The following is a 22,287-nucleotide window of genomic DNA, read 5'->3' as shown; positions in this document are numbered from 1 at the left end:
TTAAGCGTTGTACGCCATATGACTTACAACGCCTCTCTCTCAGGACAACTTTAAACCGGCTGGACTCGAGACCGTTCTCTGAGTCAAAGATACTTGGACCGTGGCTACACCCGTCACTGGCACAAAAAGCGATGCGTGCTTTAGTACAGTATTTGAAGTGCACCGGTTTAAGAGACCGCCTATAGTGTCCCTGTACATCGTCCCACGTGTACTCAGTACTCATTCTCTCCCTATTTTTCTCTTTCTATTCCCCTTTTTCCTTACCCCTAGTGCAGGGTAGCAAACCGGACGCTCTTCTGGTTGACCTCCCTGCCTTTCCTCTCCTTGCTCTCTCTCTCTCTCTAGTCTTAAGCGACTAATTGAAATGGAAGCCAGCAAACGTTCAGCTTCCTTGAAAATGTGGCCAAGTCTGAATAATAATATAGAATTGTACCTTATTCAGCCTTAAAGTACTGTTCGTGTGTTACAATCGCAAATTATGTGTATATGAGTCATGCATATATCAAACAGTTAGAAACACGCGTTTAACGGCCAAAAACCTATCTCTATAAAAGAGAAGTCATTTACTGCACTAAGCGAAGAAATATTGAACAGCAGGCCTCAGCGCCTATGAAGGCTGCTTAAAAACGCTTCCAGAAGAGAGAGAGAGAGAGGGAGACATTTATTATAAGAGAAAAGCTCAGAGGTCGGACTTCCAAGAAAAATGGGAAAATCTGAAGCCAGTCATGTGCAGGTGATCGAGGCGTAGCTGCAGGACGCTGGTTGTGGGAATGAGTTAGCCAATGTACATATGTTTTCATCCCTTTGGACACTGTAGTTCCCACCAAATTAAACAGCACGAAGCTGCGTCGCCTGTTACTCCAAAAATGTAACTGTTTACTTGTAAGTGTTTACTGAAGAAAGTAGTTTTATTACGGCGAGCGTTACCGAGTAAAAAAATGTAATCGTTAAATTAGAAAACTGCGGAAAAGCCTAAGTGATAACGAGTAATTAATTACATGTAATTCGTTACCTACAAGTCTGCTGGGGATTATTCAAATGTGAGGTCAAAATTCCCACTACAACTGATGTCACAAGAGAAATGATGCAGTGCCACTTGCGATATTTGAGCGATTTCCCCCCTGTACCTTTGCAGTGTATAGCTACATCGGGCACTTGGCGGTTGGGAATCCCTTGCGCTACAGTGTACAGTACGTGACGTCATCACTGCGATGTCGTTGTCAGCATTCACGCAGTCGATGCTGTCGACGCTGCTTTCCACCAACCATTTGAACCTTGGAGCATCTTCCATTGTGGGTATGTTTGAGGCTGATCAACATTATTGTCATGTACGCCTCATTTGTGCCGTCGACGCTGTTTTCATGAGCATGACATCGAATACTTGCACGCCAACACACAACCATCTTGTCAGAATTAATTTGTATGAGATGCACATAATGTTATCCTGATACAGTATTGCTTGTTCTGGGCCACAAAAGACAGGCGCAGGCTTGACCACTCTCGGAGTCTGTCTGGTGTGGCGCGTAACACCCTGCAGCAATTGACCTGAGCTACTGTTGTGTGACAGCCCGGCGAGTAGTGCGCACGAGTCCAAAATACTCATTGCTGCAGTATCATTGGTTCGAATCCCAGTGGTGGTGGTGGCGGTTGTGGGTAAGTTTTTTTCTACGCCCTGTGGTCATGGTGCAGCTGGGGTTGACGAGGTGGCCTGACGGCGGCAAAAATCGTTATAGGTTCAAAAAGGACAGGCTCCACGGATAGGTGTCGTTGATGACGACGACGGTCGTCGCCAGCGTAACGAATGCGTGGACGGATAAGTCAAATCCAATTTCGAGCACTTAAAAGCTGTTGCAGTAAAAAAAAACCCAGATGTAAAGTCTTTTTCAAGTGATTTCAGTCGTCAATGCAACTGTTGTGTAAGTGAGAGTCTGAGAGGGGCTTTGGTTTCGGTGGGTAGGAAAAGTTAATATTGCACTCGTGGGAGTAACAGCAGATGAGTACTAGCAATACGTGAGTCAATGCGCATTTTGTCCATGAGGCATTAGAAAACGCATACCCCCCCCCCCCTAAAAAATTAAAACAGAAATTCAACCGTTTTATAATGTAAGAGCTAAGAGATGAACTTCCAAAAAAACGAGGACATGGGATTGGGGCATACGGCACAGCACGTTAAAGAAAGCACACCACTAACATGAATATGGCAAAGGACCCGTTAGATAGGTAAGAATGGCACACGCGCACGACTCATAACACGAAATATAACACGCCACACCATCCGTTAAAAGTGCTACGAATCAAACCAAGCATCTCGATTGATCCTGCCACAGGGCATGCACATGTTAGATTTATTCACCGCGATTACAATAAAGGCTTCCAACGGCTGCTCTAATATACGTGGTCAAGGCGCGTTTTATACAAATAGATGTTTTTGACCGTCGGAGAAATGATGTACTATAGTTTCCCAGCAACTTATTTCCTCCTTTTTTTTTCTTTTAAAGCAACGCAGCAATTCTATTTTGTGTTGTCATTTCAGATTAATTTAATGCGCGATTGCACTAAAAGATCCACAGAAAAGAACCTTGTAGTTAAACATTTTAAATTCGTTTGACTCAATATCCGATTTCTTTTCGCTATGTGTATTAGAAAGCAAACCACGCAGTGAGAACCAAAAAAAACAACTTAACAAAAAAAGACCTGACGATATAACTGCAGCACGGAAAAATTGCTGCCTTTAACAACTAGCAGCAACACAAGTGATCTGAGCGAATGTGCGACCGCCGCCCACGCACGAAGTGACTCCACGTTGAAGCAGCCGGCAAAGCCGCGGAGAGCAATCAAGGCTTCCTCTCGATCGAGCCCACGGGGTCTCGCTGAGGGCGTCTCGTTAACGCCGAGGGTCTTTTCGCGGGCAGGATAAAAAAGGCGGTGAGGTCTACAAAACAAATTAGGGCTGAAACGCGTAAACGCGTAAAACGCTTGAGCGCTGTTGTGGCCAGGTACTCAGAGAGGTCGAAACACGAAAGCGCCAGAAAAACTGAATTTCCTTGTGACTTGGTCTTGCATCCAGAAATTTAGAGGAGTATTTAGTCGCACACGCAAATTCAGAGTTAAAGCCCCTTGTCTCGCTACACCACCTCAGGATATGAGAAAATTAAGCCTCGTCGTGGCTTCCTGTTTGTGAAAATGGGAGAAGAGCTGTGTATGCAAGCGACGTGCTCACATTTAGGCAATACAGAGCCATTTCCCGCTACTCCGCCTTGTAATATTTGGCTCAAAATTTGGCAGACGGGGCAATATAAAGAGGCCAGACAAGTATTGAACGCAACCTTGCGAACGCTACAACACCGAAGCCTCAGTTCTTCTTTCGGCGCAGGGATATCGAACAGCCAAGGGGTGAGGAAGATGTGACAGGGTACAGTATTTGGTGCCGCTTTGTTGTTTGATGAAACTCTCTGCAAACTCAGAACCACTGCAAGATTCGTTACTAAAATTGGTGGCGAATAAAAGAAAAAACTAGAATAAAAAACAAAAATATGATAGAGTTATTTGTCATCATCATCATCATCATCATCATCATCATCATCATCATCATCATTATCATCCAATAGTGTGCTTCGGATTTCTACCTCACGTTTCTTCCGTCCTTACTGCGCGGGCTGGTCTCCAACGTAACGATAAATGCTGCTTCAGTTGCACGCTATATACCCGAGCACGTTGTTCACTAAGTCGGCACGATGGAGGTATATGGGATCAGCAATGGCACCAACCCTAGACCCAGCCCCGCCAGCAAACAAATACACACATAGGACGCGCATCCATGCCAAGATGAAACATACGAGCTTTTTCGGTAATGTTATTCACTAGCCGGTAGTTCAACCTGTTTTCTGTCTAGTGATTGTTGTTCACGGAAAAATCTTTTTCATGCGATTAGCATCCTTAGGGTACTTCAGGGATTTTCCGTTCCGGGGTCGGTCGGTCGGTCGGTCCGTCCGTCCGTCCGTCCGTCCGTCCGTCCGTCCGTCCGTCCGTCTAACCATTTTCCTGCCAACCTGGGTCAGTCCATGGTTGAATGGTTAGAGCATCGGGCTGCTGTGTAGAGGGAACAGGATTCGAAATCAACCGTCGTACAACTGCAAACTGGTGTTTGCTGCAAGCGGCTGCGGGAGCTCGACGAGGAAGAAGACTCAGTCCGCAAGCAGCATCGTGAGCTTCAATTGTCGGTCAAGAGCGAGCGAGAAAGCGAGCAAGCGTGCAAGCGAGAACGCAAGCAAGCTTGCGCCGGCCCTTACCCAAGGTAAGGACCGGCGGTGAGCTCGATCACATCTTTGCCCGCGGAATCGGCACTTTAGACCTCACAGGTATGCATCATACTTCTTTACCCATCGCCTTCTACTCGTCGCCATCAGCGGCAGATGAGACGACGACGCGCAGCTGTTTGCTAGTGATGCCGACCCGATGAACATTTCGTCCTAAACTGTACAGATGTATAGAACATACATAGATCTGTACATATTCAAATGTACATTATTGTATTTAGAAAAGTATATAGACAGCAACCACGGCCACGGCGGCCGCATATCGATGGGGACGAAATGCGAGAACACCCGTGTACTTAGATTTAGGCGCACGTTAAAGAACCCCAGGTGGTCCAAATTATTCCGGTGTCCCCCACTACGGTGTGCCTCATAATCAGATCGTGCTTTTGGCACGTAAAACACCATAATTTAATTTAGGCGACTAAACCACATAACAATAAACAATCTATAATCGAATATATCATACGACCCTGTATGTGTTTCGTTAATTCCACCATCACAAGAATCCATCACGTATTATCACTAATTACACATCCGTCGCGAAAAAGAATGCTAATCGCATAACCGTAGCCAAACATCTGTATAGAATGAAAGCGCCACCCATTTTTTTTAGTTTTGTTTCGCAATACGTTTATCAACTTCATAGTAGCACAAAAGCGCTTAATAATATTGATTATTTATGTCTTTTATTTCATTCCGGAGAAAAAAAAATTGCGTACCCAGTGACACAAGGCTAAAGAAATAGCGGAGCTGATCGGCACCTAGCTGGTCCTGAGCTTACGGGTCAAGTTCGGTTAAGTGGGGTGAAGTTGGGCGTGCAGTTCGGGATCGGCCTCCCGGAGCTGCAACCAACGCTAACGCGAACTGCGGTGCCCTGCCCCTCCCCCTTTCCTCCTGCCCCTTTCTCCAGGACAGCAACCCACCTCGCCAACTCTCGCCAACTAGGGTCACCTAGTATGTGCCACTGGGTGTGTGGCAAGTGAGAGAATAATTCTCAGCGTTCGCAGGCACCGGTCCACCAAGCTTCTCGTCTCGGAGACCACGCGCGGACTTCTCGGTAGCGCCACTAGATGGCGCAGCGTGTTCAGAAAGACGGACGAGAGAGGAGCCTTGTTGCCGCATGACGCGGTTCTCTGCGTTCGCTCGCACCGGCGCGCCGTGCATTTCGGAGGCCACGCGCAGAAGAGGAGTCCGGTCGCTGCAGTACACCTGACACATAACAATACGCGTGTCGCTACACTGATTCAACACTAAACGCATTGCTGTCGGCAGACATCGCGAGTTAGATTATGCCGAATTTTTGGGGCGCCCGGCCTATCGGATTTTTAAGTTTCTAGTCGGCAACACTGCTTTTATTTTCAATTTGTGCTTGCGCAGTGAGAATTAATGCTATCGACGAATGTATACCACTGGCAGAAAGCTTGTTTCACAGCCTTTAGGAGTGGCCAAAAGATCAATATGTACAAGGCCATGAGGAGCGTGTAGTGGCTGGTAGAAATGTTATCACCTGTAATAATGTTAGTACTGAAAGCTTGTGCCTCTTCACGATATGGCTGAATGTCTGCTCTGGACACGGCTGCGCGTCTATTGTTACAGTTTGTCGTCAGACAGCTCCGAACACGCTGTATCAACTCTTGTTCGGTAGTCTTTGAGTGATGTCTCCAAGCAGCTTGCTGCAGCAGCAATGGTGGGAAAACAGTAACTGAACTCGTTAGGAAGCTAGCGCTACTTGAGTAACATTGAGATGCATGTAAACTGATGATGCTAGACGGGCGCTAAGAGCCACAAGAGCTGAGTCTATGTGATTACCATTTTATTTATGTAGCCCTAGCAAAATATTGATGCAACTCTCTCGACCATTTGTACCCCTGAATGGCCAGAAATATGCGCTAGAATTAACCAAAATTTGTCAGGGACTTCCTGTTCACTTAGTTTTGACAGCAATGCCGACAACAGCCAGTAGTTCCTCGTGCACCATCGGGTCAGGATGGTGGTTGTGCTTCTGTGCGGTGGCGGTGTAAGCTGGCAATAGACTAAGCAAAGCAAAGCAAAACAAAGCAGAGCTCCGAAAGATTTGATACGTTTCATAACGGATAGTGGCGTTTTGTCTGGCGATTGTTACCCATGTTTCTCTGTTTTGTCTATTCTAGTGTTCATTTCGGTTGCTTTTTAATTTATGCATTGCTCATGTTTTTCTATGTATAGTTTCAGCATGCATGACTTGTATATATGGCTTATCATTCGGTGCACATTGGCACATTGTACCAAGTTGTGCCACATTGTATCAAGCGCATCAGCGCAGAAATACTCGTCATAGTGTGTGCGTGTGCGTGTATGTGTGCGTGCGTGGGTGCGTGCGTGGGTGCGTACTTATGTGCGTGTACGTGTGGGTGCGCATGCGTGCGTGTCTACGTGTGTATGTGACACGCACACAGAAGGAAAATGGCAAAGTTCAAAAGTATTCCTGGAAATATGCAGAATTCAAGACGATGGCCAAAAATATGCTAATGGTATGCTTCAAGAGACAGATATTCAGTGGGAATGAAGCGGTACAGTTTTCGTTTCTGAATCTTTTACGGCCCTCATATTGTTTTCTTTCTCGTTCTTTCACTATAGTCTGAAATTAATAAAAAAACATAAGTGTTCTGTTGTTTTCATACTACGAAATATTGATCTAATGTTAGACTCTCTTCTTGATCAGAATAAATCTATAAACTGAGAATTTAACTTATAAGCTTGTTTCATAAAAGAAAAAAAGTGTAATTCTTGTTTTGAAGACCGAAGAAAGCTTGGCGTCTTATCAAGGATAATTTTTTCACCGAAAAACAATAAAATCTAGAAAAGGAATTCCACAGTTACATGAACGGCCGCCCTAAGACAACCAAAAACATAAACATCGCAAGCCATCGTTAACTTTTAAAAGTGGGTTTCGTGAAGCAACCATGTTCCTTTAATGCTATGTCATCTGTAACTTCTCCAAAAATCTATGCAGTACTTTAAAATTTGGTCCAGGTGCTTGAAAGGATGGCATAGATGCACCCTTAAAATAAGTAAAGGTTTTGCCAAGAACTGTGTCAGAGGCTGCAACCTTGTGCCTATCACAGAAGAGCTTAACCGGCTCGGCTAGTACTGATTCTTTTTTTCTTCCATACTGCGGGAATGTCACAGCAATATGCACTATTCGAAATAACTTAACAGGACTTACTGATCGTTACCTAGCCAGCACATGGGGTTTAACACACATCAGGACATTTGTTGCCACCGAAGTGCGTGTATTTGACTCAGGTGGGACGTCTTAACGTTTCCTAGACCTCCTTTGGCCGGTAAAGCTGAAGGAATCCGGCGAGTGCGTGAGCAGCCATGCAACCTGGAACGATCGGTGAATATCAGGTGGTCGCAGAAATATCCAGCGCACAGTATCTCTCCTTTCGAAAATTGGAGGGAAAGGAGGGGTTTGAGCGGTCTTGAGGGCTTTGCCCACATTGTCGCACAAGTCTCGGAAATAGTGCCCCATGTGAGCCACAACCTATGTGCCTGTGGACTTCTTTGTAAGATGTCAACGTCACCGCACAGAGGAGATGTAAATGTCAAACTTGGGAAGCTGCCGCTACATTCATCGCTCTCATGTGTCGCAGTCGTCCTACTACGACATGAGTGAAAGCCACCCTGGGCGAGGCGCTGCAGCGTCCCCTACATCTGTCAACAGCGCTGCACTTTGAAGGTCTTGAACTGAAATGTAGCCGAACCTATGCAAGCATTGTCTATGACAGAAACGCGCTGGGGTTATTCAAATGTGCGTGCCTCAAACAGTCGTTAAGACCTCCTGGCACCCGTCCTCCATACCACATGAAGGGAGGGGAAAAATTAGGAGGGAGCGTCGCGTGATTCCGCTAGCCCCGGCAAGCCAACCTCTTTTGACACCGCCCCTCCCGCTCTCCGGGGCCTTGTGCGCGGTGCCTTTTGGGTAGGATTCGGCCCACATGGCTGCCGGGCCATTCAAGATTGTTTCGTGGTAACTTTTAGTGGCACCTGCCATCACACGCATGGAGGCACGTAGGCGATTTTCTGCTACCGCGCGCGTCGTTCTTCGCTTGAAATGCGTTGCCTTGAAACGTTGAGAAAGGCTGCGGCGCCTGACCCATGACGACACAATTTTCAAAGCGTCACTTGCGCTTACCACCGCGGTTAGTGGAGTTCCCAGCGCTATCGCCTCGAAATCCGTCCGAAATGCCCGAGCGTGGTCTATTGTTTCGTCAAAACAGCGGCAGTGCACCTTAAACTGCGATGCGTATTTTCCTGCCAATTTTTGGCCCGCTGTCTTGCACCTATATATAGGATGAGACGAGATGTTTTGCAGGATACCTTTTTTTTTCAGATTTACGTGCACTATATTGAAAGATTATGTGTGCGACGTCGTTACGCTGTTGAGACGCGCCTGTCGCGTTCTCGCCGGTCTGCTGAAAGGCCGAATGCTTGAGCAGAACGACAGCGTCGACTGGGACCGTCTGCCTTAACAATGTGCCGGTACGGCCTTAAATATGTTCGGGGTCCACGGTTCGCCAGTCCATCCTTGGGCATTAGAAGCCCTGGAAGAATTTTTTTCCCACGGGAAAGCAGTTGCGGCGGATCCTGGATGCTCGCTTTATCGCCTGCACATGTTTACGGGGACGAAATCATCATTGTTTCGCATAAGACGTCCCCAAACGCGACGAATGGCCGTCCTTCCGGAAGGGTGGCTTGGTTGCCTGCACACGTTTGCAAGGCGAAAGGTTTCCTCGTTTCCCTGAAACCGCCCCGAAACGCAACCAGTCGTCCTTGAGGTGGTCCTCGGGTTGTTGGGCACAATGCCCGCTACCCGATGCCTTCATTCGCTACAGCTTTGGCACCTGTCTGCTGCTTAAGCAGCGAGTCGTGTCTACGTAACGTGAGGTGGTTCGGTGCGTTACCTGGCTCACATAACACAGACTCTTCTGCGTCACACGCTTGAGCTTTCAATAACCTCGGCATGCGCGTTTGTGATGCCCACCATGTGCGCCTATTCCCAAACCCCCGCAGCCGATGCAACCAAAGCCAGCCGACTAGATGTACCGCTTGTCAATCACGTGACTTGGGTCTACTTGTCATTTATATTTTTTATGACTGCGCTTCAAGATTGTCAAGGGTCCAATTGTATTCCTTTCTACATTCCATACACGGCCACTTCACGGGTACTACCGCATGTTAACCTATAGCTCTGAAGATTTCATCATCATCATCATCACCCACCTATATTTATGTCTACTGCAGAACGAAGGCCTCTCCCTGCGATCTGCAATTACCCCTGTCTTGCGCTAGCTGATTCCAACTTGCGCCTCCGAATTTCCTAACTTCATCAATCCATCTAGTTTTCTGCCATCCTCGACTGCGCTTCCCTTCTCTTGGTATCAATTCTGTAACTCTAATGGTCCACCACTTATCCATCCTACGCATTACATGGCCTGCCCATCTCCACTTTTCCCGCTTAATGTCAACTACAATATCGACTATCCCTATTTGTTCTCTGATCCACGCCGCTCTGGTCCTGTCTCTTAACGTTAGGCCTAACATTTTTCGTTCCATCGCTCTTTGTGCGGTCCTTAACTTGTTCTCGAGCTTCTTTGTTAACCTACAAGTCGCTGCCCCATATGTTAGCACCTGTAGAATGCCATGATTGTACACTTTTCTTTTCAACGACAGTGGTAATCTGCCAGTCAGGATTTGGCTATTATTATTATAATTGGGTTTGTGTACATATAACACAAGGACACGAACGAAATAGGGAGGGAGCAAGCTGACAACTGCCACCGAGAGGGGCACAACGCCTGCCTACTCTTTCAGGAGGAGAGAATAGAGGAAATGAAAACATGAGGAAAGAAATAAGAAAATGAAGAAATGACGGAGACACAGACAGAACAAAACAAAACACAAATAATGTCTATAAACGGGAGGCTAATTCAGTGTCTTTAAGAAAAGTTAGCAGGGTAATGCCTGCCGTATGCACTCACTCCAGCCCAATTTTATTCTTCTATAAATTTCTTTCTCATGATCAGGGTCCCCTGTGAGTAATTGAACTACGGCATCGATTCTAAAACACTAGAGGAGAGATGTTGGCAGAATTCGCGGAAAGGAATAAGCTGGCTTCAGAAAGGGATATTCTACGATGGATCATATCCATGTCATCAACCAGGTAATAGAGAAATCTGCGGAGTACAATCAGTAAGATGTATCCGCTATTAATTTTGGGTTGTAATTTTAGCGACAGTCAAGTTCCGTTAGGATCTTTGCCTCGTTAATATATGCGTGTTTATCACAGCTTTTCACGAAAACTGCCACTTTTGCTTCAGTCAATTTAGCACAACTGTATAAAGGCGTAGAGTCACTATCAGGTCGACCCGCTGTAGTCGGCCCCGCGCTGCGCTGATGCCTATGTCGCTGTGGTGAGGCGAGAACAGAAGCCGAGAAGTGTACAGTATATACGCACTGCGTTTAACGCCAGAGAGAAGCAGTGGAACATGCATTCGTGAAACCATCGTGCGCGTGGGCTGCAGGGACGCCAAAGGTGCCGCCGCCTCATCCCGGAGCAAAACGGCGCCCATTGTTGCCTCAAAGGGTGCGGGGGACAAGTATTTCTCTCCAGGGCACTGCTCTGCCATTACCGGCCTCACCGCCATCTGCAGCTGTGCCGACAAATGGCGCCCTGGCCGCCCCTCCACACCAACGCCCAACCGCCTGAGACAAAATATCTCGCTGCTGTTTGCCGATGTGTTGCTATCTGAGCCAGGGGAATGGGAGAGAACCCACCACCTGCAATGGACCACGCGCCGGCGCTGCTTTGTCTCTGTCGCTTTGGTCGGCGATTCGTGCTGCGGACTGCGGCCACCGGCGCGCCTCTGTGCCGCCACGCCGCCGGCGCAATAACGGCAGCCGGTCGCTGGCCACTTTCGCGCGCCGGCGGCGCCCTTTGGCACCGCCGCCACGCTCACGGCGTCTTTCCTGAAGGCGCGCCGCCACGCACTACTGCTGGCGGCGATTTGGGGTTAGCATGTCGGAAGTCGCCCAGCAGCGAGCGGCATTCTTCGAGCATTGGCTAAAATTAGGCGCCTTTCGGAACTCCTCCACAGCGCTGCGTTCAGGAAACGCTTTTGTCTAGTTAGTTTTGTAGCTCATCTTTCTACAGTATATACGAGGCTTTAGCGCGGGATATATCTTTTCGTTTCCGCTGAAAGCTGTCACCTGCTTTGTCGGACGTCTCATGTGTGGCGTGTCGTGAACGTATACGCACCAAGTTGCTTATAATTGCTCGTGTCTGAAATTTTAAACAATTTTAACATGAGATTATCAAGGTAGACGGAGTAATAAAAAATCTTTCACTGACAATTTTCTTTATCATCGGAAAAATATGTTTTTTTTTATTTAACTGATATCCCGAGGTTTTCTTACCGTGGCATTACTATGTGGCAATGTATGTAAGTACACGGTTACAAAGGCCACTGTATAAAAGGGGATTAGCCATTGCATTTCCAATTTTACCATTGTCACCTATGTAGAATAACATCTAAAACTGCTTTAATTGACACAATGATCAGAATAGAGCAGATATAACAAGGATATGACGTATTAAATGAGAAATATATCGGTAGAACATTGTAACTATCTATTATAGAAGCACTTTACGGGTAAATCTGCACCAGGACAACTTAGACAGTGCGACCTCGCCGCTTTGCTTGGACATAGTAGTATTTTCCTCTTATAATGACCGGTTCTTCAACTTTCACGGGGCGCGCTCATAAACAGACCGACTTTCCGAACACAAGCAATCATAAAAAATACATGCTCAATATTCTCCTGAAGGAATACAGGGTGTTGCAGCCTACCTTAAAGAAGGTTTAAAGATATTCTGACTTGCTGTAGGAAGACGCGACTAAAAGCATGTTGTCGGCCACTCTGGAGCAAATCACAACATTTTGTATTCTGCTTAGATATTAAATAGTCAAAATTATGTAATTAGTTTTGCTAACAACCAGTGAAAAAGCTTTACAGCGTTCTACTAAGTGTGTGATTCAGCAGTACCTAACGTGCTATACCTATTTCACAAGAATTTCCACGCCCCGATCTCAGTGCATGAACGCGCAACGCTTTCCAGTGCACTACCAACAAGTAACATATATATATATATATATAGCCGCTTCACCAGCTTACGCTGTGACTACTGCGTCTGCCGCGCAGGCCTGTGACTTTATTTACAGCGTAAGCTGTTATGGGCTCATTCCAATAGCCGTTTCGGGTCGCGATGATGCCGCCGCCGGAGGCTGCGTCACCGCTATTGCCGGGAACACGAAAAAAGTATCCGATTCCCGCCGGGATCAAACCCGCACCCGCTGCGTGGGAGCCGGATACTCTACCACTGAGCCACGCAAGCGCTTGCTATCTGGGCGCGGAAAATACCCATATATAAGGCAAGCACGCAGGGGGAGACGACTCGAGCCTCCGCCAGTATGGTGGCGCTATCTAGGTAAGATGCCTGCAAACGCAGCGTCTGCAGGCGCAGACCACGATATGCGATTCAGACGAGGCGCGCAATCAACGCGCTCCCGAGCTGCCGAGCCTCCGCCAGTATGGTAGCGCTATCTAGTTAAGGTGCCTGCAAAGGAGGCGCGCCCGACATGTAAGTTGCAGTTCTAAGGCTTGATCGGGCTCAGCAGACTGCTATGCAGAGAGCATTACAAGCCGCAGCTCGCCGTCGACGCCGGGCGGACAGTTCAGATCGTTCTCGTCAAAACGAGGCGAACAGACTGCCGCGAAGATCCGGTTGTGCGTGGTGCCCAAATTGGAGCTACTCTTGAGCCGCTCCACCAGCTTACGCTGTGACTGTGCTGCGTGTGCCACACTGGCCTGTGACTTTTTTGTGTTAAGATCGCGATTAAAACATCACAGATCTTCCAGCCATTGCCGATGCATGGGAAGAGAAATAGAATGGAGAATAGAGGAGAAAGAGAGAGAAGTAATAAGGGAAAGGCAGGGAAGTTTACCAGGCTGCGCCCGGCTGGCTACCCTGCACAGGGGAAAGGGGGAATATATGCGATCAGTTATAAATATCATGAACGACGCAATGACAGACGCCACAGTATTCGAAAGGCTGTGTTCATTTGCAGGCTAGAAAAGAGGAAAGAAACGGCATCTTTGCGACACCTTGCACGATGTCAACCCGAACTATTTGTCAGAGAGAAATACGCCACGGCGTACAGCGCGCTCCTTATTATATCCTTGCAGTGTTTTACTGACAAAGTCGCCTTTCCAGTTTCTGTGAAAAATTGTCGCAGCCATCGTGGACGCTGCTTACCACGTCCACATGGCGTGGTGAGCCACAGCTGCTGCAAGCCAGCACCGGCGGCCTTGATCGCGTAGCCGATTACAGTTAACACACCCAAATTATCTGAACTTGGAAATACACAATGGCCGATTCTAAGCATTGAGTGTCTCAAGTATACGTGTGCGAAGCTTCAACGTGAAATGTTAAGCTATTAGATCAATGCAGAAAATCTGAAGTTTTCTTCTTGATGGAGCGCTTTAAAGGCTCAAGTTCAACAGGAGACCACAATGCAGTAGGGGACCACAATAGGGGACCACAATGGTGGCCACAATGCATGCATAGCAATGCAATTTATTCATCATGTCTTTTGTACCGCGTACTTTACTGTTGCGCAACCTCACTTCTCGATGCGCAGCTTTGTAGTTCGCAAATGGAAGACGTTGTAGTCCTCAGGTGAGCATCGAGTGCGGATTTAATATTCTACTGCTACACCATCCTACAAATATTTAGGATACTGCCCCGAAGACACATTTTAAGACTAACGAGTTCCTTCTCAATCTTACTTATAGCTGTGAAAAAACACGACGCTGAAGACCCATAGTGCTCTAAAAATCAGTTAAGAAAACTTTTCACGCGGCCATAATTATCTGACACATTTCGAACGAACCTTCTAATATTTCGCACTCCCCTCCAAATTTCATTGCGACGTCTTGAGCGCGAACTTTCTAGTGGATGTTCTGTACCGCATCTAGTTACTATAATGGCTTCACTGTCAAAAAGGTTTCAATGACTTTGCATAATGCATTCAAATGTTACTACATGTTCCATACATAGGCACTGCTGCGCATTGATGCGAATCAATAAAAGTATTCCACGAATCGATCAATAAAAGTGTTGTACTTTCTTGGGGCTGCCATAGACTTTTATTTTTTTAAGGAACTGTCATGCCTAATACCTTTAAACGCCATTGACTACCGTTACATAGTTCTTAAATAATTTTAGCTGAGGAAGGAAGGAGGAAAGAGAAAATCAGAAGGCAGGGAGGTTAACCAGAATAACGTCCGGTTGGCTACCCTACACAGGGGGAATGGGAAGAGGGAACACAAAGATGACAGGGAGAGAGAGGAGGAAAGGAAAGAAGGGAAATTAGCGGTGAGTTCGCTGACGCGTGTGGTATTGCACTAATAGTCACAGACGTTCACACAAGCCCGTCGTCCTCAAGAAGTACAAAAGTGCCTTCACCACTTTATGGGCCGACGAGCGATGGGGCGGTGTTCCAGCAGCACCTGCACGGAAAGCGTCCGATTGTCCAGTTTTTGTAGCGCGTTAGCAAGTTTTTCTCTTTCTGAGGCATATCGTGGACAGTGGCACAGCAGGTGGTCGATAGCTTCGTCGGTGCCGCAGACCTCGCATGCTGCACTGTCGGTCACTCCAATTAATGTATAGTATGCCTTTGTGAAGGCAACTCCTAACCAAAGGCGACAGAGAAGCGAAGCTTCACGTCGAGGAAGTCCGAATGGAGGTGGGAGTTGCAGTGAGGGGTTTAATTGATGCAGTCGTGCAAATCGTAAGTTTGGCGAGTTCCACTCGGTCAGTGAGAGACTGCGTGCCAGGTGTCGAAGCTGCCTGTCGAAGTCCACGAGGACTGCGACAATTTTTCACAGAAACTAAAAGGCGACTTTGTCTGTAAACATTTCCATGCTAGATTGCGCCAGGTGGCGCACAATGCTGAGCAGTGCATGGCTCTACTGTCCACAGCGCGTTTTTGCAAATGGACTGTTAAACCGGCATTAGAACAGTACTTGCATTACGGAGGGCGAGTACCTCCGTAATGCAAGTGCAATGAGTGCAATTTAGAATCACTGCATACCGTTTGTTTTGTATATAGCGGAAGAAAGCTTTGTAGTTGGGGAGAAAGACAATAAAGTAATGACGTACATCTACCCGACAGTCCAATGCCGTTGATGCAAATCACACACTGTTTTTCGGGCCTCATAAAATAGCGTATATCTTGCCAGTGCAAGACAAAACCTTCAAACAGGACAAGCTTTGTGAAAGCATAAACTCCACGGACGTGTCTTGAACCTTGATGACAAGCATTTGGAGGAGAACTTGTCGTCATAAGGCCCGATAGCACGATTTTAGAGTGTGTTGCTCTCGACAAAACGAGCTTGCACATCGGATGTGTCGTCCACTTTTGTTTCAACAACATTTCCATGCTAGATTCGGCCAGGTGGCGCACAACGCTGAGCAGTGCATGACCCTACTGTCGACAGCGCGTTTTTGCAAATGGAGTGTTAACGCGGCATAAGAGCCGTACTTGCATTACGGAGGGCGAGAACATGAGTGCAGTTTAAAATTACTGCATAGCGTTTGTTTTGTATATAACGGAAGAAAGCTTTGTACATCAGGGATAATTAAAATATGCAAAAAAATTGTGGAAGCAGATATGGCATATATTTTACGCAATGATAAGCAAGTAAACGTTGCCCCGTTTTTATGTGCGTGAACCTCAACTTGAAGCGTATTCCCTGTTTTTTTTTTCTCCCTCTCTCTAGCGGAGCTCCAGCTTTGATGCATCCTTGTAAACTTAAAACAACTCTGCGGCAGATCAATGAAACTTGCGTTTTGCATTTTTCTGCTGACGCGTACACCGCTACATAGATGTTGTAAATGTTATTATGAAACATAACTATATTTTCTTTAAACACACGAAGCAAAATACAGAACAATTGCTTGAAAATAGAGAGGGAAAGTACAGCATGGTCTATGTACGAAAGTAGCATGAGGGCCTTTGTTAATTTTGGTTGCTCCGTGCTCGGGCCACTTTCTGGTTGCATCGTGTCTAACAGGGTGGCAAATAATGCAAAATCAGCGCTCGAAACGCGCCGCGATCTTGCGTTCCAGGGGCACACTGCTTCGCAACAGTAAATAAGGCGTCCGGCTCACGGAACCAGCTTTAGCATGTGCGTGTTAGTGCAGCCATTGGAGAGGCGGGCTGCAGAAACGTAGGCTTTTGAGCTGCGCACGCACCACCGTATAGCTAGCTGGCTGTCCCAAGCAAGGAAAGGGGGTGAGGGGCTTGGTCGACGGACACCCGAGTCTGCCGAGCAAAGCTACCAACTCATTAGCGGACGGTCTTGTCTCGAGCACTTGGCGCGCCGATTTTTCCGGCCGCCTGTCGGGAGAGACGGGCAGCGGCGCGTGAGCTCGACTTGGCAGCCGCATCCACGACGCATGCACAGTCACGCGGCGACCCGGCAGCATCGATTGCCGCGTTTGCCGGCGCGCTCATTAGCGTCTCACAAGGCAACTACGAGTCCCATCCCATTAAGAAATCTCGCGTCGCGTTGCACAGCATGGCCGAGATGCACGCTTCCGCCGCGTCGCATGCGGGCCGCTCGCGCCTCCTTCGGCCCACGCGAACGTGGCGAAGCGGGCGCGCATTCGTTTGTTCCACCGCTTTGAGTTATTTCACGTATTTAGCGCGGAGTTGGAAAACCCGCTGAAGTGGGCGGTGAACTTGGGCATGCACCGTCCGCATGAAGAGTTATTAAATTTAAATGCACAGCTGCTGCGTACGGGCGAACCAGGAGAGGGAATCTTAGTGTCAATAAACGTCGCTCAGCAAGATTGTTCTGGGACAAAAATTGTTCCCGGATAAGATCACAAAGAGAAGGTAGCAGTTTAAGGGCAATAGATGTTTGACAAAGACATAATTGCTCATCGACATGAAAAAGCACAAGCAAGACTGGTGGTTGAGGCACGCAACGTGTCTCACTTATATACATAGAAGCTCATTAAGTTCGTGAATATTGGGTATTTGCCACAAGCTCGGCTGCGTCATCACACTGATGACCGTGTGCCTTGTGTTGATTTACGTAACTAAACACATTCAGTCGTCATCTTCGTAGATGATGTGCAAGGCCAACTGTTAGCTAGGCTAAAAATTTGGATATTTACTACAATTGTTTGCCTGAATTCATAAAACTTTTCATTCGTAAGTGCTATTCGCCATTGGCTGGCCGCATTCACTAATAATATGTCCAGAATCGGGATTGGTTGGAATTTGTTCGTACGAACAATTATAGCGTAATAGCTTTTTTGTGAATACGGGCGCTTGTTTGCACAGCTCTACTCCTCTCCAGAAGCAATGCGCTATCATTTTCAGAGAAGTTATAGCGTGGTGTCGAATTCATTTAGCTGGTTTTGCTTGGCGCAATGCCCCTTTTTGGACGATCTTGAGTGGGTTATTGTTCAAGAGAATTTTGATATATTTTCAACATGCCATGTTTTTAAAGCGAAGCTTTGTACCTCTACCAGCCAAGGGTTCTGTCGTGTCCGTCGTTGTAATCAAAAAACGATCCCGACGAACCGCTAACAATTGCAGGTATAGCAGTATAGCTTACTTGAATTCAGGCATTCAGCGTACAACTGAGCACTCGTTTTCGCAAGAAAAACCACAAAAACAAGCTTCAAAGTGATGAGCCAACATGATGGATGATAAGGGCTGCGGGCAAACAACGGAAACAGGCTCGGCGCGGTCCGTAAGATTAGATTGCAGCTGTTGTAAAGCTTATGCAGCTGCTTGAAAGAGGGCTGACGTCATTCGAAACCCTTCCAGCCTAGTAACTGCTTCGGTTCATTTTCTAGACTACCCCACTATGGGTAGACCACGGAAAGAGTTAGCACTCGTGTGCTTCACCAATGCAAAACAACCAACCACCATTCGCGGAACGTGCATTGATTTAACCTTGGCAAAGAATGTAACTACAGTGAAAACTGAAAATTTGAGTGTATATCACACCGATCATAAAGCAGTAGTGAACATTGTTGTGAAGTAAATAATGATAAAGGCCGTGGTTAAAGTTACGTTGTAGTGTGTGAAATATCAAGTGCGCCGCAGTCACCGTGAGGGTGGCGTAAAAAGCTTCGCTTTCCAACCACCTTCACAGGGTGGATTGGCGGGCAATTTTTTTTTCTTTGAAAGGGAATACATTTATTTTCCTGAAAGAGGCTAATTTCCTCAGACGTTGTTACTGTTGCTATGCATTTGTTTTCGGCGTCTATCATACTTGCCATCTGTGAGCACTGCACTGTGTGCCAATTTCGTACTGCTAAAATTTCATGTACGATAATATAAATATTCGAATGAAGGGCTTGTGCCTGCAAGGACTTTTTTTCTTCGCTTCTTGGGTGCGCGATATTCGTGTCAGTGAACATTGACATGAAGTAACCGAAATATTGCTGCCTTGTATGGGGGACAACATCCAAAACCAACATGGATTATATTATTCAATTCCAAAAAAACTGTACGAACAAATTTTAATTAACCAAGCGACTTGCCCCCAAGACCTTCACTTAAAAGGCTCGGAATATTTAAAGTACCGCACCTTTTTCATTACCTCCTAGCATAAGAAATGGAGATAAAAGACGGTATAGTAAATTTGCGAAATCAAGCCATTTGAAATCGACACTTTTTAAACTATAAGATGAGATTTCCAGAACAATGGCAAGTACCAAACGTGTGAACAAATTGTGGCACTCAGGAGGAGGAGGGAAAACAAGAAATGAAATGCAGAGAGGATAATCAGCTTAAGTGTCCGGATGGCTACTCTGCAAAGGCGGATTAGGTAAGGACACAAAAGATAAGAAAACGAGACAAGGAGAAAAAAACAAGGAAGGCACCAGTTCGAACATTCTATTACGAATGCGTACTCCTACGGCCACAAGTGCCATTGGCCACAATGGGCACAAGTGCAGAATGTGAAGCTTATGGGTGTAACGAGACGACAGCACACATTCTGTACGATTGTCGTCGTTTGCATGCACAAAGAAAAGACCTCAGCATCACGCTCGACAAGAATGACAACCGCCCCCATACGGAAACAAGAATTCTCGGAATCTGAAGGTCTGAGCCAACGTCCGCCCGAACAGTTCTAAAAGCGCTAGGGTGCTATAACGTAAAATGATTCCAAACTGTTTTGATTCCAAACTCCTGACGTCAAATTTACGTAACCACCGACGCAAGCTTCGGGCGGTGACCCGCAGCGTTGTCTGAACAACCCAATCAAACACTCACCTCGTTTAGAGGAGGTCACCTTTGCAAGCCAATAACATTGTGTACACTCAGCGGTTTTTCTTATCTAATTGGCTGACAAGAGGCGAGGAGCACGCTCCAGTGGAGAGGGTTTCGATGGGGCCGAGCCAGCACAGTGAAAATAGATAACCGCATGAAGAGCGTGGTGCCGGTTTCTCCGATTGGTCCGCTTCGCCTTACTCAGCGTGCGGTGGCTGGTCGAAAATCACGGTGGCGTGCAACGGAAGGATAAGAATGCCGCTAAAACGGATCCTCAGCAAGGAAGAGTTGGCAGAGCCGTGTCGTATGCATGCCGAAAGAGCTCTATAACGTGTTAATGCCACGCAAAAAGGTTTATCATGCGCAAATAAATACATGCTCACCGGCAGGTGCGAGTAGCGAGGGCCTGAGCGATCGGCGGGCAGCCATCTTCTGTTCCTTTCGGAACAGGGCAGTCTGTGGCTATTCAGAAAAATCCAGTTTTGTTCGGCATATTAATGCATTTTTTTTTGCGTACACGTCACTCTGACGTGGTGAGTTTTCGCGGCTTTGTGAGGTCGCGTGAAAGACAGGCAAAGTGGGCGTAGCCAGAAAACATTGGACCAATAGCAGAAGGCTAATGGCAAAAAGGCGTCGTACAGGAATGATTATTTTTTTGTGCAGTTTAATCATGCATAATCAGTGTGTACACGTTATATCAGATGGGGAGCTATCGCGGTTTTCGTGACGTCCCGTGACAGACAGGCGAAGTTGGGAGTGGCCCGAAAATGTTTTGACCAATCGTGGAGGCTGATTGCAGAAATTGAAATCAAAACAGTTTGGAATAATTTTACGTTATAGCGCCCCTAGTGTGCTTTTTAAAAGATATGGGACTCAGATGATTCAGTACACGCTCCCGACTCTGCTTAATAACCTCTTCACATTTAACGTTTATGTAACGTCTTGATGTGCAATACATAATTACTACAACTCATCCTAATTCTGTCTGTAATTATTTTTCATGTGCATTTAATCTAATGCTCTGTAACCAATGCACCCTCGTGTTTTGTTGGCATAACGTTTAGCAATGTGCTTTGTACGCTATTATTAGATTTTAGGGCAAGCTGACGTTGCCGATCTTGCTTACCTCTTTAAAACCAGTTTAAAAAAATAACCACAAATTTCCTAGATAAGTTTGATAACTCTGCTTCCACGATGATTGCTTTCTTTTTTTTAATAGTTGAGTGTGTGCCATGCCCACTGTTTGCTGCTCCATGTGAGACAATGGGCTAGTCACGTTGCCTAGGAGTAACCTTTTTTTTCCCCAGAACCCGACCATAACTTTGCGTAAATTTTATGGGGAATAAAGTCATTTATTTCATTTCAATAATTTTCAACACCACAGGGAATGAAAGTCGAGAGTTTTTAGTATCTGTTACGCAATATTTGCCTGAAAAGAGGCAAAATTCCGATAATTCAGCCGAATTCTGCACATGAAGCTGTCCTGCACACGGCGATCCATAAACAGCAATTATCTGAGCGCCGTTGCGTTCCGTCGACGATGACGGACGGCACCAACGCTGCGGAAGTATAATTCTGATAACGCAGGCAAAGCAGTAATAGCCGACTGTCATTAGTAAATTGACGCGCCGCGAAAGATTACATTTGAAGCGACGGTCACCGCGGCCTGTCATGAAGACAAGCTGACATAGCATGTCTGTGGCACGTTTCCGCTGTGACACTATGTCTAAATGGCATTAAAGAGTGCTTTCAAGGACCCCCACTGTACTTTTTTAGATGCGAGAGCATCTTATGCTCGGGGCAGCGTCCGTTCTGCGGCGGCCGCACCATTACTGCGCATGCGCAACTCTCCCTCATTCTCCTCTCCTACGCAGGTGTGCGCTCTCCTCTCCCCCTCTCCGCCACAGGTGCGGCGTAGCAAGTCATTGCATATAACTCTCTCTCTCTCACTCTCTCCCTCTCTCTCTAAGGGTACGCGTCGGTAGGCGGTGCAAGTGTCGCGGTGCAGTATAAAGCGCGCGTTCGCTGTGCTTCCGTCATTCTCTCTCTGTGCAACGATGTGCGAAACGCCATGAACAACGTCAACGTCGGCGCTAGTTGCAGCGGCAGCGCCACCGCTGCGGAGCAGAGGAAGGCTCGGGAAGCCGAACGTAGACGTCAGCGTCGGCAAGCAGACCCCGAACTTCGGGATCGTCTTCAAGATACCGCGCGCACCGACGCTAGGAATCACGTACGATCTCTAAATAAAGACGCAACAACCCCGTACAAACGTCTCCTCTCTTCTCAATACATTCTCTCACTCTAACTTTCATTGGGTTGCGTTGCCAAGTGAAACGAAACGGAAACTCGATGCGCACCCCCCGCGATGCTTTCACATCCCACCATGGTTGCCCGTAGGGTGCAGATGATGTGATTTTTTTTATTTTCATTCCCTGTATTGCAATCTCGCAATATTTCCTATCAGTTGCGTCAGGATTTCTTCTTCTTTTCGCCGCACATCATGTAAAGGCTGTCACTGGTCAGCTTGTTGGTGCGGGAGAATGCAGCACGTTCGAAAGCGTGTA

This window comes from Dermacentor silvarum, chromosome 1 (genome assembly GCF_013339745.2).
Source record: "Dermacentor silvarum isolate Dsil-2018 chromosome 1, BIME_Dsil_1.4, whole genome shotgun sequence".
Classification (NCBI taxonomy): Eukaryota; Metazoa; Arthropoda; class Arachnida; order Ixodida; family Ixodidae; genus Dermacentor; species Dermacentor silvarum.
The sequence above is the reverse complement of the archived record's forward strand: the minus strand, read 5'-3'. Positions refer to the sequence as shown.